This window comes from Phoca vitulina, unplaced genomic scaffold (assembly GCF_004348235.1).
Source record: "Phoca vitulina isolate PV1807 unplaced genomic scaffold, GSC_HSeal_1.0 scaffold20, whole genome shotgun sequence".
NCBI classification, from domain to species: domain Eukaryota; kingdom Metazoa; phylum Chordata; class Mammalia; order Carnivora; family Phocidae; genus Phoca; species Phoca vitulina.
In genome coordinates, this window is record NW_022589723.1 from 8,502,821 (window position 1) to 8,516,260 (window position 13,440).

At 39.3% G+C, this 13,440-nt stretch overlaps 1 protein-coding gene across 3 annotated transcripts in view; it reads right to left on the reverse strand.

Moving 5' to 3' along the window:
- Nucleotides 1–13,440, reverse strand: part of FSIP1 (fibrous sheath interacting protein 1) — a 193,792-nt gene that overhangs the window by 158,549 nt on the left and 21,803 nt on the right. The gene's annotated exons all lie outside the window — the stretch shown is intronic.

Genomic DNA, 13,440 nt, shown 5'->3' on the forward strand with positions numbered 1-13,440 from the left:
GGTGGAAGAGGGGTAAACTACTTTTGTGTAAAATACAGAAAGGTTTAAAGTTCTTTTCAAGTGGTAATATATTTATTTTTGATCCCATAATTCCTTTTTAATAGCAGTTTCACTCACTTTTATACCAAAGCACCTAGAAAGACACAAAAATATGACAATTTGCAATACTAAAAACTGTTACAGCAAGGTGATATTTGGAGGTAATTTTAACCTAAGGGCTTTTCCCAGGCTAAAATGATTCTTGTGATCCTGTGGCTCTTCAACAATGGTCTCAGTGGTATTCTGTACACTTAGTACCTCAGAGAGAAGGTGGGCACAGCCTAGAGCAAAGGCCTCATAGCTCAGCTTTGAGCTGAAAAGACAACAGTTCTGGGGCGCCTGGGTGGCTCAGTCGGTTAAGCGTCTGCTTCAGCTGAGGTCATGATACCAGGGTCCTGGGATCGAGTCCCGAATTAGGCTCTCTGCTCAGCGGAGAGTCTGCTTCTCCCTCTCCCTCTGCCTGCCACTCTGCCTACTTGTGATCTCTCGCTCTTTCAAATAAATAAATAAAATCTTTAAAAAAAAAAAAAAGACAACAGTTTTGAAAGTCAGTTATTCAATTTCAGGAGCTTAACTCCGCAAGAGAAAAAATAAAAAACATTTTCTGAATTTCCAAAGTCCTCCTTTAGAAAACTCTTCCTTACAATAAAAAAAAAAAAAAAAGGAATTACTATAGAAGAAGTAATGAAATTAGAAAATAGTCATTGGGTAACCATCATAATAATAACTGATTCAGGTAAGAATTACCAATGGATGGTAAACGTAATGGATGAAAGTTTGAAGAATGACACAATAGCTTCAGAGTATCTCCCTGAAAGATGACTTACTCAGTACAAAAGGAAAACTAGTACCTTTACAGTGGAGAAACCTGGCAGACACCACCTTAACCAAGTGATCAAGGTTCACCTCACCAGTTATGCGACAATTTACATCACGCCCCTTCTGATAGGATCCATTGAGGACACAGTGGGAGTCCTGCCAAAAATGCATAACCTGAACCTAATTTTGTGGAAATAGAAACAAATGCAGATGGGGGAAGAGTCTACAAAATATCAAGCCTATAGTCTTCAAAAATGCCAATGTCATAAGACACAAAGAATGACTGAAGACACATGACAACTAAGTGCAATATCACGGATTTTCTTTGGTTAGAAAGGATTTTAGTGGGACAGTTGGCAAAATATGAAGAAAGTCGGTAGATTGGACAATAGTATTGAATCAGTGCTAATTTCTTGACTTGTGTATGTGTGCGCACGGGCACGTGTCCTTGTGTGAAGAGGGAGACAGAGGGGAGACACATCTATACAGAGACAGAGACAGAGGAGGATGTGGCAATATGTTAACACTTGGAGAATCTGGATAAAGAGTTTTTGAAAATTCTTTGTGCTTTTCTTGAGACTTTCAGTCTGAAATTATACCAAAATTAAATTTAATAGGAAATTTTAAAAGATCCCTCCCCTCACTACAAATATTTATGTGGGGGCAAAAAAATCTCCCTTCAGAGAGCAAGAGTCAGAGTTTAAAGGACTGAGCACATTCTAAATAAGAGTCTTAAAAGAGAAAAATTGCAGGACAGGATTTAAGTTGTTTCATGCCACCTAAGGAAGAAATTAAAGCCCCATCCCAGACAGTGGAGAAGGATCTAGAAGAGCATCAGAGGAAATGAGTTTAGAGTAGACACAAGTGTGAGGCTGCTCCCTAGTATGCATTCCCTTGGGGGTAGTTGAAATCCTGAAAGTGGATTGAGACCCCCAAAGAAAAGGAGGAAACCTAGAGCAGAGTGGGCTCTGCCTCACTGCACACCTGCAACTCTGAAAGGAGACTCCACACACAGTGCTCCACACTTACACGTGATAGCAGCAAAGCAATGGCAGCGTGCCATGTTTAGAGACAGGGCCTGAAATTCATCCCCTGCTCTCTCAATCTCTTTCTCTCTCACACACACACACACCACAGTTCCTCATGGCTGGCCTATAGCATGGAGATCCAGAAGTTCTCACCCCTGTGAACTACATGAAGCCCTCCCCCACTGCACATCATGATGCCAACCAAAAATGCACATATCCAAATGTCCCCTAGAATTGAGAACCATTCTATTAGACTAATTTCAATAAATTCAAAATATCAAAGCAATATTATAAATTTCTATATTAGCTTTTAAAATATAGGGCTTATAAAAAATTCTGGAGAACAAGGGAAAGTCACCATGATTTTCCAAGTAACTATTAGATCAATAAGGAAATAAGTACGCAATAACAATGTGTAGAGAATAGTGATAACACCATGTACTAAAGAACGCACTTTAGAGATAAAGCTATATTCAGAAATAAATTCATAGCAATGATGCTTTTATCATATTTTTATAGACCAAACTGTATCCCTCCAAAATGTGCATGTTAAAGCCCTAACCTCCAGTGTGCCTGTGTTCGAAGACAGAGCCTTTAAGGAGGTAATTAAAGCTAAATAAGGTCACAGGACCCTAATCTAATAGAATTTGTGGCCTTATAAGAAGAGGAAAAGACACCAGAGATCTCTTTATCCCTTTCCCCACTTCCCTTGGCACAGAGAAAAGGTCATGAGGACATGGAGAAGGTGGACATCTGCAAGCTGGGAAGAGAGACCTCACCAAAAAATCAATTTTCCAGCACCTTGATCTTGGACTTCAAACCTCCAGAGCTGTGAGAAAATAAATTTCTGCTGGTTAAGCCACCCAACCTGTGGTATTTTTTTTTTTTTATGGCAGCCCTAGAAGACTAATATACATATTTTAAGAGAAAATGAAATGAGCTTAACTAATTTAACTGAAGAAGCTAGAGAAAACAATAACAAGGTCAAGAAAAGAAGTAATAGGGGCGCCTGGGTAGCTCAGTTGTTAAGCATCTGCCTTCGGCTCAGGCCATGATCCCAGGGTCCTGGAACTGAGACCAGCATTGGGCTCCCTGCTCAGCGGGAAGCCTGCTTCTCCCTCTCCCTCTCCCCCTGCTTGTGTTCCCTCTCTCGCTATGTCTCTCTCTGTCGAATAAATAAATAAAATATTTTTTAAAAAAAGAAGAAGAAGAAGAAAAGAAATAATAAAGAAACGAGCTAGAATGAGCAAAGAAATTCAAAACTGGCTCTTGAAGGTATAAAAAGAAAAATGTACAAGTGTAATTTTAAAAAAAGAAAACACTAATTGTAATCAAGATAACATGTTTTTGGTGAAAGAACACACAGATCACTGGAACAGAATAGGGAGTTCAGAAATAGATCCACAAAAATATAGTGAACTGATCTTTAAGAAAACAGCAAAGGCACAGGGCCCTGGGTGGCTCAGTCGTTGGACATCTGCCTTCAGCTCAGATCATGATCCCAGAGTCCTGGGATCAAGCCCTGTGTCCGGCTCCTTGCTCAGTGGGGAGCCTGCTTCTCCCTCTCCCACTCCCCCTGCTTGTGTTCCCTCTCTCGCTGTGTCTCTCTCTCTGTCAAATAAATAAATAAAATCCTTTTTTAAAAAAAGAGCAAAGGCAATTCAGTGGAGAGAGGATGATCTCTTTAATATGGTACTGGAATAACTGGATGTCCATATGCAAAAAAAGAAAGGAAGGAAGGGAGGGAGAAAGGGAGGCAAATCTAGACAGAGACCTTACACTTTTCACAAATACTAATTCAACTAAATGTAAAATGCAAAACTATAAAACTTCTAAAAGAAAACATAGGAGAAAAATCCATGTGCTCTGGGGTTTGGTGATGAGTTTTCATATACAACATCAAAAGCATGATCCATGAAAGAACAAAATTGATATACTGAACTTTATTAAAATTAAAAATTTCTGCTCTACAAAAGACACTGTAAAGAGAACAAAAAGACAACCCACAGGATGGAAGAAAATATTTACAAAACACATATCTGATAAAGGGTTTGTATCCAAAATATACAAAGCGCTTAAAACTTAGTAAGAAAACAATCCAATTTTTTTAAATGGGCAAGAGATCTGAACAGACAACTCACTAAAGAAAATATACAGAGAGCAAATGAGCACCTGAAAAGATAGTCAATATGATTTGCCATTAGGGAATTGCAAATACAAATTAAAACAACAATGAGATACCACTGTATACCTATTAGAATGGCTAAAATCCAGAAAACAATACCAACTGCTGCCAAGAAGGCAAAGCAACAGGAACTCTCATTCTTTGCTTGTGGGAATACAAAATGGTACAGCCAACTTGAAAGACAGGCAGTTTCTTACAAAGTTAAACAGTCTTCCCATATGTTCTAGCAATCCTGCTCCTAGACATGTATCTAAGTAAACTGAAAATTTATGTCCACAAAAAAACCTACATAAAATGTTTAAAGCAGCTTTATTCATAATCACCAAAAACTGGAAGCAGTCAAGATACCTTTCAATAGCTGAAGGTATACACAAACTATGGTACATCCATAGAACGAAATATCATTCAGTGACAAAAAGAAAGCAGCTGTGAAGCCACAGAAAGATACTGATGAGTCTTAAAGGCATATTGCTAAGTGAAAGAACCCAATCTGAAAAGGCTACATAGCATATGGTTCCAATTATATAACATTCCGGAAAAGGCAAACTATAGAGACAGTTAAAAGATCAGAAGCGTCTAAAGGTGTTGGGGGGAGGAGGGAGAGTTGACTGGGAACTCGCACGGCATTTTTGACAGTGGTAAAATTCTACCGCTGGTTCCATGACACCATGCGTTTTGACAACCTAGAGCTTCACAACACAAAGCGTGAACCTTGATGCATGAAAGTTTTCAAAATATAATTTAGGATGTCAGAGAATCCCAAGATGGAATGCAGATTGTTACCAAATAATCTAACCATATTACAAATGTCTGAAACAATCTCACTGAGGGCGGTAGAGGAAAAAGGTGTTCACCTCAAGTATCTGTGGAAATGAGTGGAGTCTGCCAGACTAAAGACAGTGGAGACTGCGCCTGAGCACTGAACTCCAGGTTAACAATGTTAATATCACTACACATACAGTGGAATTGAGTAACAAGGGAAGAGAAGGCCAATGGTGAGCGCCAGGTTTCTCACTGTTGGAGTGCGGGTCACAGATAAGCAAGGGGAGAAGGTTAGAATGATTCATGTGGTAACAGCATAAAATCGGAGACATCAGTATGAATCCACGTTTAGCTTAATATAGATACAGATGGTTACACATAGAAATATTTATAGATAAGTTATATAACATGTTAGGATACCCACAACTATTTCCTTCCTTAGAGGGCCTAGAATCAATGACTCCCCAGTAGCAACAAGCACACTTAGCATCCAGATCTTGGTTTCTAATATCATTCTCCAATCAGAGGAACCAGGGCTCCCCAAAGAGGCAACTGATTCTACGACTCAGGTAGGAAATATACAAGCTGGGAGGCAAAAAAAAAAAGAAATATACAAGCCGAGTCTGGTGCATCCTTTAGTGCCAGAAAGTAAGGAAGTGCTCAATGACAACAAAACAAAACTCGCAATGTTGGAGGTACATCAAAGGGACACAGGGGTGGGGTAGGGGACCCTGGGTGGCTCGGGGGACCCTGGGTGGCTCAGTCAGTTGAGCATCCAACTCTTGATTTCAGAATCAGCTCAGGTCATGATCTCAGGGTTGTGAGATCGAGCTCCCTCTACCTCTGCCCCTTCTTTAAAAAAAAAGGGACACAGCAGCCAACTGAAAGAGCTCCCAATGACCAAAACTGGAAAAATTTGAGCAGCAAAATAAAGGGATATTAGATTACTATAATCCAATGTATAAAATAAATACCCACAAGTCTATACTGATATAAAAAGTGATTGAATAAGTACATGGGAAGAGGGGCGCCTGGGTGGCTCAGTCGTTAAGTGTCTGCCTTCAGCTCAGGTCATGATCCTGGGGTCCTGGGATCAAGCCCTGCATCGGGCCACCTGCTCAGAGGGAAGACTGCTTCTCCCTCTCACTCCCCCTGCTTGTGTTCCCTCTCTTGCTGTGTCTCTCTCTGCCAAATAAATAAATAAAATATTTAAAAATAAATACATAAACACATGGGAAGAATAGACAAATCTCCCATGCAGAATAATTCAAAATAATTTATGTAAATACCCCGCCTTCAAGGAGGTGAAGGCTTAACTCCCCACTTTTCAAGGATGGGCTGCACATAGTAACTTCCTTCCAGAGACAGGATGGAAAAGGGGAAAAATTGAAGAACTTTACAGTGGAGAAATCTAACAAACACCTCCTCAGCCAGGTGATTGATGTTGACATCCACATTGATAAGTTATGTGGATAGTATGATGTGATGGAATGGAAATGGCACTTTAACTTTGTAGTCTTCCTCCCAAGAACATACAACCCTCATCAAATCATAAGAAAAACATGGATAAATCACAATTGCTGGAAATTCTGCAAGATACCTAATGAGTACTCCTCATAACTGCCGAAGTCATCAAAAGTCTGAGAAAGTGCACAGCCAAGAGCGGCCTAGGGAGACATGAGGACGCATATACTAATGTAATGTGGTATCCAGGATGGCACCCTGGAACAGAAAGAAATAGGGTAAAAACTAAAAGTCCGAAGAAAGTGTAGGCTTTAGTTAATATTAATGTATCAATCGGCGCCTGGGTGGTTCAGTCGGTTAAGCGTCTGCCTTCGGCTGAGGTCATGATACCCGGGTCCTGGGATCGAGCCCCACATCAGGCTCCCTGCTTGCCAGGGAGTCTGCTTCTCCCTGCCTGCTGCTCCCCCTGCTTGTGCTTACTCTGTCTCTCTCTGTCTCCCTCTGTCAAATGAATAAATAAAATCTTTAAAAATAATAATAATGTACTAATATCGGTTCATTAATTATAACAAATGTATCATACTATACTGATAATAGGGGAAACTGGTTGCAGATATACGGGAAATCACTATGCTATTGTCCTAATTTCTCTGTAAATCTAAAATTGTGCTTAAAAAAAGTTAACTTAAAAAAAAACTTTTAGATTGAAAAGAGAAGGAAAACAGGAATGAAATCAGAAATAAGAAATGTGGCACAATAAACAATAAAGAGAATTCTTCTTTTAAAATACTATATGAAATTTTATTAGTAAAATGTTCAATCTTGGTAAAATGGATGCTTTGAAATCTCACCAACATGGATGTATTGCCAGAATTGACTCAGAAGACTAGAAAACTGAAATATAATAGTAAATATGAAAGAAGCTGAGAAAAGAGTCAGAGAATTGCCTCCAAGAAATTATTTGAACCAGATGGTTTTTCCAGTGAAATCTTTCAAGTTTTTAGGGAACAGATAATCCCCACATTATATAAACTATTTCAAAGCATAAAAATAAATGAACAGCGAGCCCCAACCATTTTATGAAGTTAACATCGCCTAACAAAGCATACACACACACCCTCCCAACCCCACCTCTGCCGTCAACACCAGAACATACATGTATGTAGGCATACACGTGCGCGCGCGCGCACGCACACACACACACACACACACACACGCACACACACACACACAGCAAATCTCACTTATAAATATAAATGCAAAAATTCTGAGTAAATTCAGCCATTCAAATCTGGTACTAAATTAAAAGAATAATCCTTCATAACCAAGAAATATTGACCCAAGAATAAAACTCATTTAGTATTTAAATTATTGATTTTAGGGGCACCTGGGTGCCTCAGTTGGTTAAGCGTCTGCCTTCAGCTTGGGTCATGGTCCTGGGATCCTGGGATCTGAGCCCCACATCGGGCTCCCTGCTCAGCGGAGAGGCTGCTTCTCCCCCTCCCTCTGCCGTCCCGCCCCCCCCACTAATGCCCTCTCTCTCTCTCTCTCTCTCTCTCTCACTCTCGCTTGCTCGCTCTCTCTCAAGTAAATAAATAAAATCTTTTAAAATAAATAAATATATATATTGATTTTAAAACATTAAATAAGTTTGTCTAGAAAAACTTGATGATAGTTTAAATAGATAATGAAATGCATTCATAAGTTGAGTGCACTCAACACTAAGTCTTTATAAAATTCTCAGAATAGAAATAATTATTGAAAAGGATACAAAAATTAACATTATTTCCAGGTGATCATAAACTAACAAGACTCAAAGAAAGCAACTAAAGATAATTAGAATTAATAAGATAATTTAATTATAGCTGAGGCCCAGAAGAGATCAATGTTCCAGCTCAAGTGGTCAAGCAGAGAGGGCAAATCCTCCCTTATTTCACCTTTTAGTTCTATTCAGATCTTCAACAGATCGGATGGTGCCCACCCACACTGGGGAGGGTAATGCATGCCACTCAGCCCACCAATTCAAATGCTGTCTCTTCTGGAAACACCCTCAAAGACACACCCAGAAATAATGCTTACCCAGACATCTAGGCATCCCACGATCCAGTCAAGGTGACAGATAAAATTAACCATCACGAAGTCTGGATGGATGATGAAACCATTAACCCAGATAGAGGAAAACACACAGAGGGAGAAACAGATTTCAACAATGAGAAGTAAGGGAGAAGAGAGAAGAAAAAGAGGAGAGCTGGCATGGAATAATGACACCAGTAAAAATGCTACTAGTCTGTGACTGGCCAACTGTGCTAGATGCTAGAGGTCAAGTAGGATAAAAACTGAGGGTTAGAATTTAAGAGGACTCCTGAGGAAGCAGTTTCTGTAGTGTGAAAGGAGAAGACACAGACCACTAAAGAGTTGAGAAGTAAATGGAAGTTGACCAGGTAGCCTCAGTAGGTGTGGACTGTTCTTTCAAGAAGTCTGACTTTTAAGAAGAGGGAAAGGAAATGGGACCTGTTTGGGAGTAGGGTGAAGAACTGAGGGGGGAGGTTTTATTTGTATGTTTGGCTGGTTTGATGGCTCTTTCTGTTTTAGGACCAGAAGATTCAAACATAGTAAGCTGAAGGGAAGGAGACAGAGGACAGACAGAAGCTCTAGGTGAGACACAGAATGATGGATGGGTCAGGAGCCAGGGGCGGAGTGAAGGGGATGGGATGTCACTGACCTTGGCCTTGGAGAACAGCACCTTCCCTCAATCTAAGGTAAGAAAGATGGGGGATGGAGGAGAACAGAGTGCAGTTTAGAGACATAAGGAAAGAATGTGGCAGGTGGTTGTTTTCTCTGGACAGTAGGCAGGCGGGAGTGAAGGACTTGCAGAAGACAAGAGGTTAAACACACAGCAAGTATTTGGAATTGCCACTTTGGAGAATGCAAAAGACATTGCTAGGTAATATTAAGACTGTAACAGAGATTAAAAACCAAAAATCCTTAACCTCCTGGTTACCACAATTGATTTTCTCCCTCAATCTTCTGCAAATCAGAGCTGAAAGAAACTACCATATTTTCTTAGAATATTCAATCTTAACATCCACAAGCAGAAGTGGCATATACCTGAACTTCACAGAAAAGCACTTTCAAAGAGGTATTTTCAGATCATTAGAAGCCTGGTTGATTAAGATTCTGCTGTGTTGTGCCTACATACACTTATAAATTTAGAGCTGGAAACACAGAGGCCAATGTGACAAAGGCAAAAGGAGTAACTTCCATCAAAAACACTGATGATGAACAATTCTATCATTAGATGTGTTTGCCTCAGAGAGTACAGAATTCTGTCTCCACTCGTCAGAGAAATGCTAAAAACTAAGGGAAAACTCCTGGTAGGGTAAGGAGTTTTGATTTTCACCAGATTTCTCTATAAAAACTTAAAAGTGGCCCCTCAAAATGGGGTGGAAAGACTTTTAAAATATTTCTAGCAAGTGCAATCTTGTCTACCTCAGCATCTCAATAGTTAAACTCGAGGTTATTAATTCTGCATTATCAACTCAAAATGTGGTTTAAAAAAATCAATTTAATGTGGTTTTTATCTTTCTCTTGGTGTCAAGGCCCCACTCGTGTTTATACCTATCAATAAAACTAAACATATAACTCAAAAACCAGTATCTTTTCTTTTGTTTTGCTGTTGGTTCTTTGTGATGTTAGAAGGGGCTTGGATGTATTTTGTGTCTGAGGAGCTGGCTGGAAATTGCCATTGTGCCACCAGCCCAAAGTCCCTCACATTACTCTTAAATAAAAGGTTAAGCAAGTGACGGGGGGGAGATAAGGAAGAATATTCATCCTAAGAATTTCTCCTTTTTTTTTAAAGGGAAAAGAGGCAGAAGGGAGATTTGGGTATGTTTGTAGATATGTGTTTAAAGTTCAAGTCTAAATAAATTTTTTTAATTCAAAAAAATGAAGTTCAAGTCTAAATAAGTCTGGCTCTAAATTCTTCCACTCTTTTTAAAGTGCGTATTTTAACTAGATGCTGCCACCTACTGGATAATTTACAGGGCTTTGTGCTTTCCTGGTAACAAAGAAAAAGTTATGGAGGGGAACAGGGTAACAGATTTCTGTTTTCATAAGCCTTATAGAAACATTTTACTTTAAAACTTATAGCTATATATAGGCTTGATCAAAATAATTGTTTGTTTCAATTTTATACTTTTAATTAAGAAGGGTAGCCAAAGTTCAGTGAATAACATGGGAAAGAAATTAGTCTCAGAACGGAACAAACGTAAGTAGTTTCACACCATTTTATAATATGCGACTGTTGCAATAGGAGGAATTGGAGACTAAAATCACTGCTATGTGGTCAAATTGGATTCTTACATTTCTATTCATTTATACATACAGTGAAAATCATCTGCTAATAATACCTTTCTTAGACTGAAGATTCCAAAAGTCTCCTCTTTGGGAATGAAGTAATAACCACGTTATGTCAAATGTAAAGAAAAAATGTGTAATTAGCCTAATAATGTAGTCCAAAGTAAATACCTCCTTTGGTTTTTAAGATATTTAGAAATCAGATATGTGTGACTGTTAAAAATATGCCTATGATACAAAAAACCAGCAGGAAATTTCACTAAGGAATTTGCCTTCTCTAAAAGACCAGTCACAAAAAAAACAAAAAGAATTTACTTAAATCTGCAGAACCAGGAACACAGTAACATCGTCTCTTCCCTTGGGCGCACCGGTCCAGCGTGAGCTACAGACAGCAGTGAGAGTGAAAAGCAACAGACATCTGGTTCACCTAACAGTATCTATTATTCCCATTCCTTTTCCATTGACCCTACTTTTACATCTTATCTGCTCTGAGCACAATAAACACTGCCAATACATAATAATTGACTAAGAATTCAAAATCCAAAAATTGAAACTCTAACATGATCATGTTTAAACCGGTGGTTCTCCCTGAACATAGGTTTCGAGTCCCTGGTAACTCCAGCTTTCAGCTCATGAAGCCCAACTGATTTCCACATTAGAACATTAGTACTAATCTAACATTACTGCAAATGTCTGCAGGGCTTATAGTAGTCGCGTGACTCCAAAGCTACAACAGGGAGCTCGACAGGTTTAAGCCAAATAAACATGGCATGAGCTTTAAAAGGGAAGTGTAGGGGCGCCTGGGTGGTTCAGTCATTAAGCATCTGCCTTCAGCTCAGGTCATGATCCCAGGGTTCTGGGATTGAGCCCTGCATCGGGCTCCCTGCTCCATGGGAAGCCTGCTTCTCCCTCTCCAGCTCCAGCTGCTTGTGTTCCCTCTCTCTGTCAAGTAAATAAATAAAATCTTAAAAAAAATAGAAGTGAAGTGTATTTGATAGTTCTGGTTTGATTTTGAAGAAAAGACAACTGAAAACAAAAGTCTTGCCCTGCAGAGCCAAAAGTTCATTCGGTAGTGAACTCTATGCCTGAAAAGGTTAATGTCAAAAAGCCACCATGGATCCCCTGTTTCACAGTCCCTGCTCCAGAGTCAACCACAGGAGGTAGGTACGGCTTCTTAGAAATGCATCATCCATTAGAGAAATCAACATTTAGCCCCAGCTTCCTGAAATACAGAGGCTCAGATACTGTCATATCCAGAATTATATTCCTGACACTGTCCATGTTCTTTATTTGGAAAAACGAATGCAGTCTTAGTTCTATGAAGATACAGAATTACTGACAGACATGAAAGAAAATATAAGAAATCGTACTTTTCAAGACAGATTATCTTCATACAGTAGCCTTCAGACATTTAAGTTAGTAAAATAGCATTCTATAAGCTGTAAGTTTCGAGGTGCTTTGCGGTCTTTTTTCTTAAATAGTGGACTCCCTGCTAAACAACTCTCAAAGAGAAAAAATAGGCTTGAGAAAAACACGTTATTCCAAAAAACCTTTTGAAAAAGACAATATACTTGCCCTAATAAAATGTATTACAAAGCTACAATAATAAAAAGTGCAATACTGACATCAGTGCAGACAGAAATATTAACAGAAGAGAATAGAAAATTTGGAAAGAGACCCAAACAGTGCATGATAAAGTTAGCATTTCAAATAAGTGAGGAAATGATGGATTATCCAATAAAAGGTCCTGAGATAACTAGTGTTAATATCAAAAACAAATGGAGACTGGGGCACCTTGGTGCTCAGTCAGTTAAGTAGCCAACTCTTGATTTCGCCTGAGGTCATGATCTCAGCATCCTGGGATGGAGCCCTGCATCAGGCTCCACACTCAGTGGGGAGTCTGCTTGAGATTCTCTCTCTCCCTCTCCCCCTGCCCCTGCTCGTGCCCATGCTTGCTCACTCTCCCTTTCTCTCTCTCTCTCAAATTTAAAAAAAAAGGGTTGCCTGGGTGGCTCAGTGGGTTAAGAGTCTGCCTTTGGCTCAGGTCATGATCCCAGGGTCCTGGAATTGAGCCCTGCACTGGGCTCCCTGCTCAGCAGGGAGCCTGATTCTCCCTCTCCCTCTGCTTCTCCCCTGCTTGTACTCTTTCACTCTCTGTCAAATAAATAAATTTTTTTTAATTAAATTAAATTTAATTTAATTTAAAAAACAAATGGAGACAAGCCTTAAAAATTATCTGAGCAGGCAAAACCAGTTTAGTCATACAAACAAACCCTAATTTAGCTTTTTTGGCAAGGCTAACTTGACCTGGGTCATCTCTTACTTATGTCTCTGGAAATCATAAGCAAAACCTCAAGTGTTTTCGAAAATTGATATGAAGTAAACATTGCCTCATTCCATGTTTTGGCTTTAGTGTTCCCAGTTTGCAAGCTGCCTTTTTGATGTGTGCACAATAAACTTTTACTAATTACTACTTTGGTGATTCATTGATTTTATTTGTTATTTATGATCTTTTGATGCTAGCTAACAAATTGGGGGGAAAAACCCACCAAATCAACTCTCTACTTCATGTATCACAACAAAATGAGTTCTAAGCAAATTAACATTTTAATTTTTTTCATAAAAAATAACTATACTAAAGGAAAACACAGGTACATTTTTTTTAAAAGATCTTATTTATTTACTTTAGAGAGTGAGCGAGAGAGAGCACAAGCCAGGGGAGGGGTAGAGGGGGAAGCACACTCCCCGCTGAGCAGGGAGCCTAATGTGGGACTCAATCATGGGATC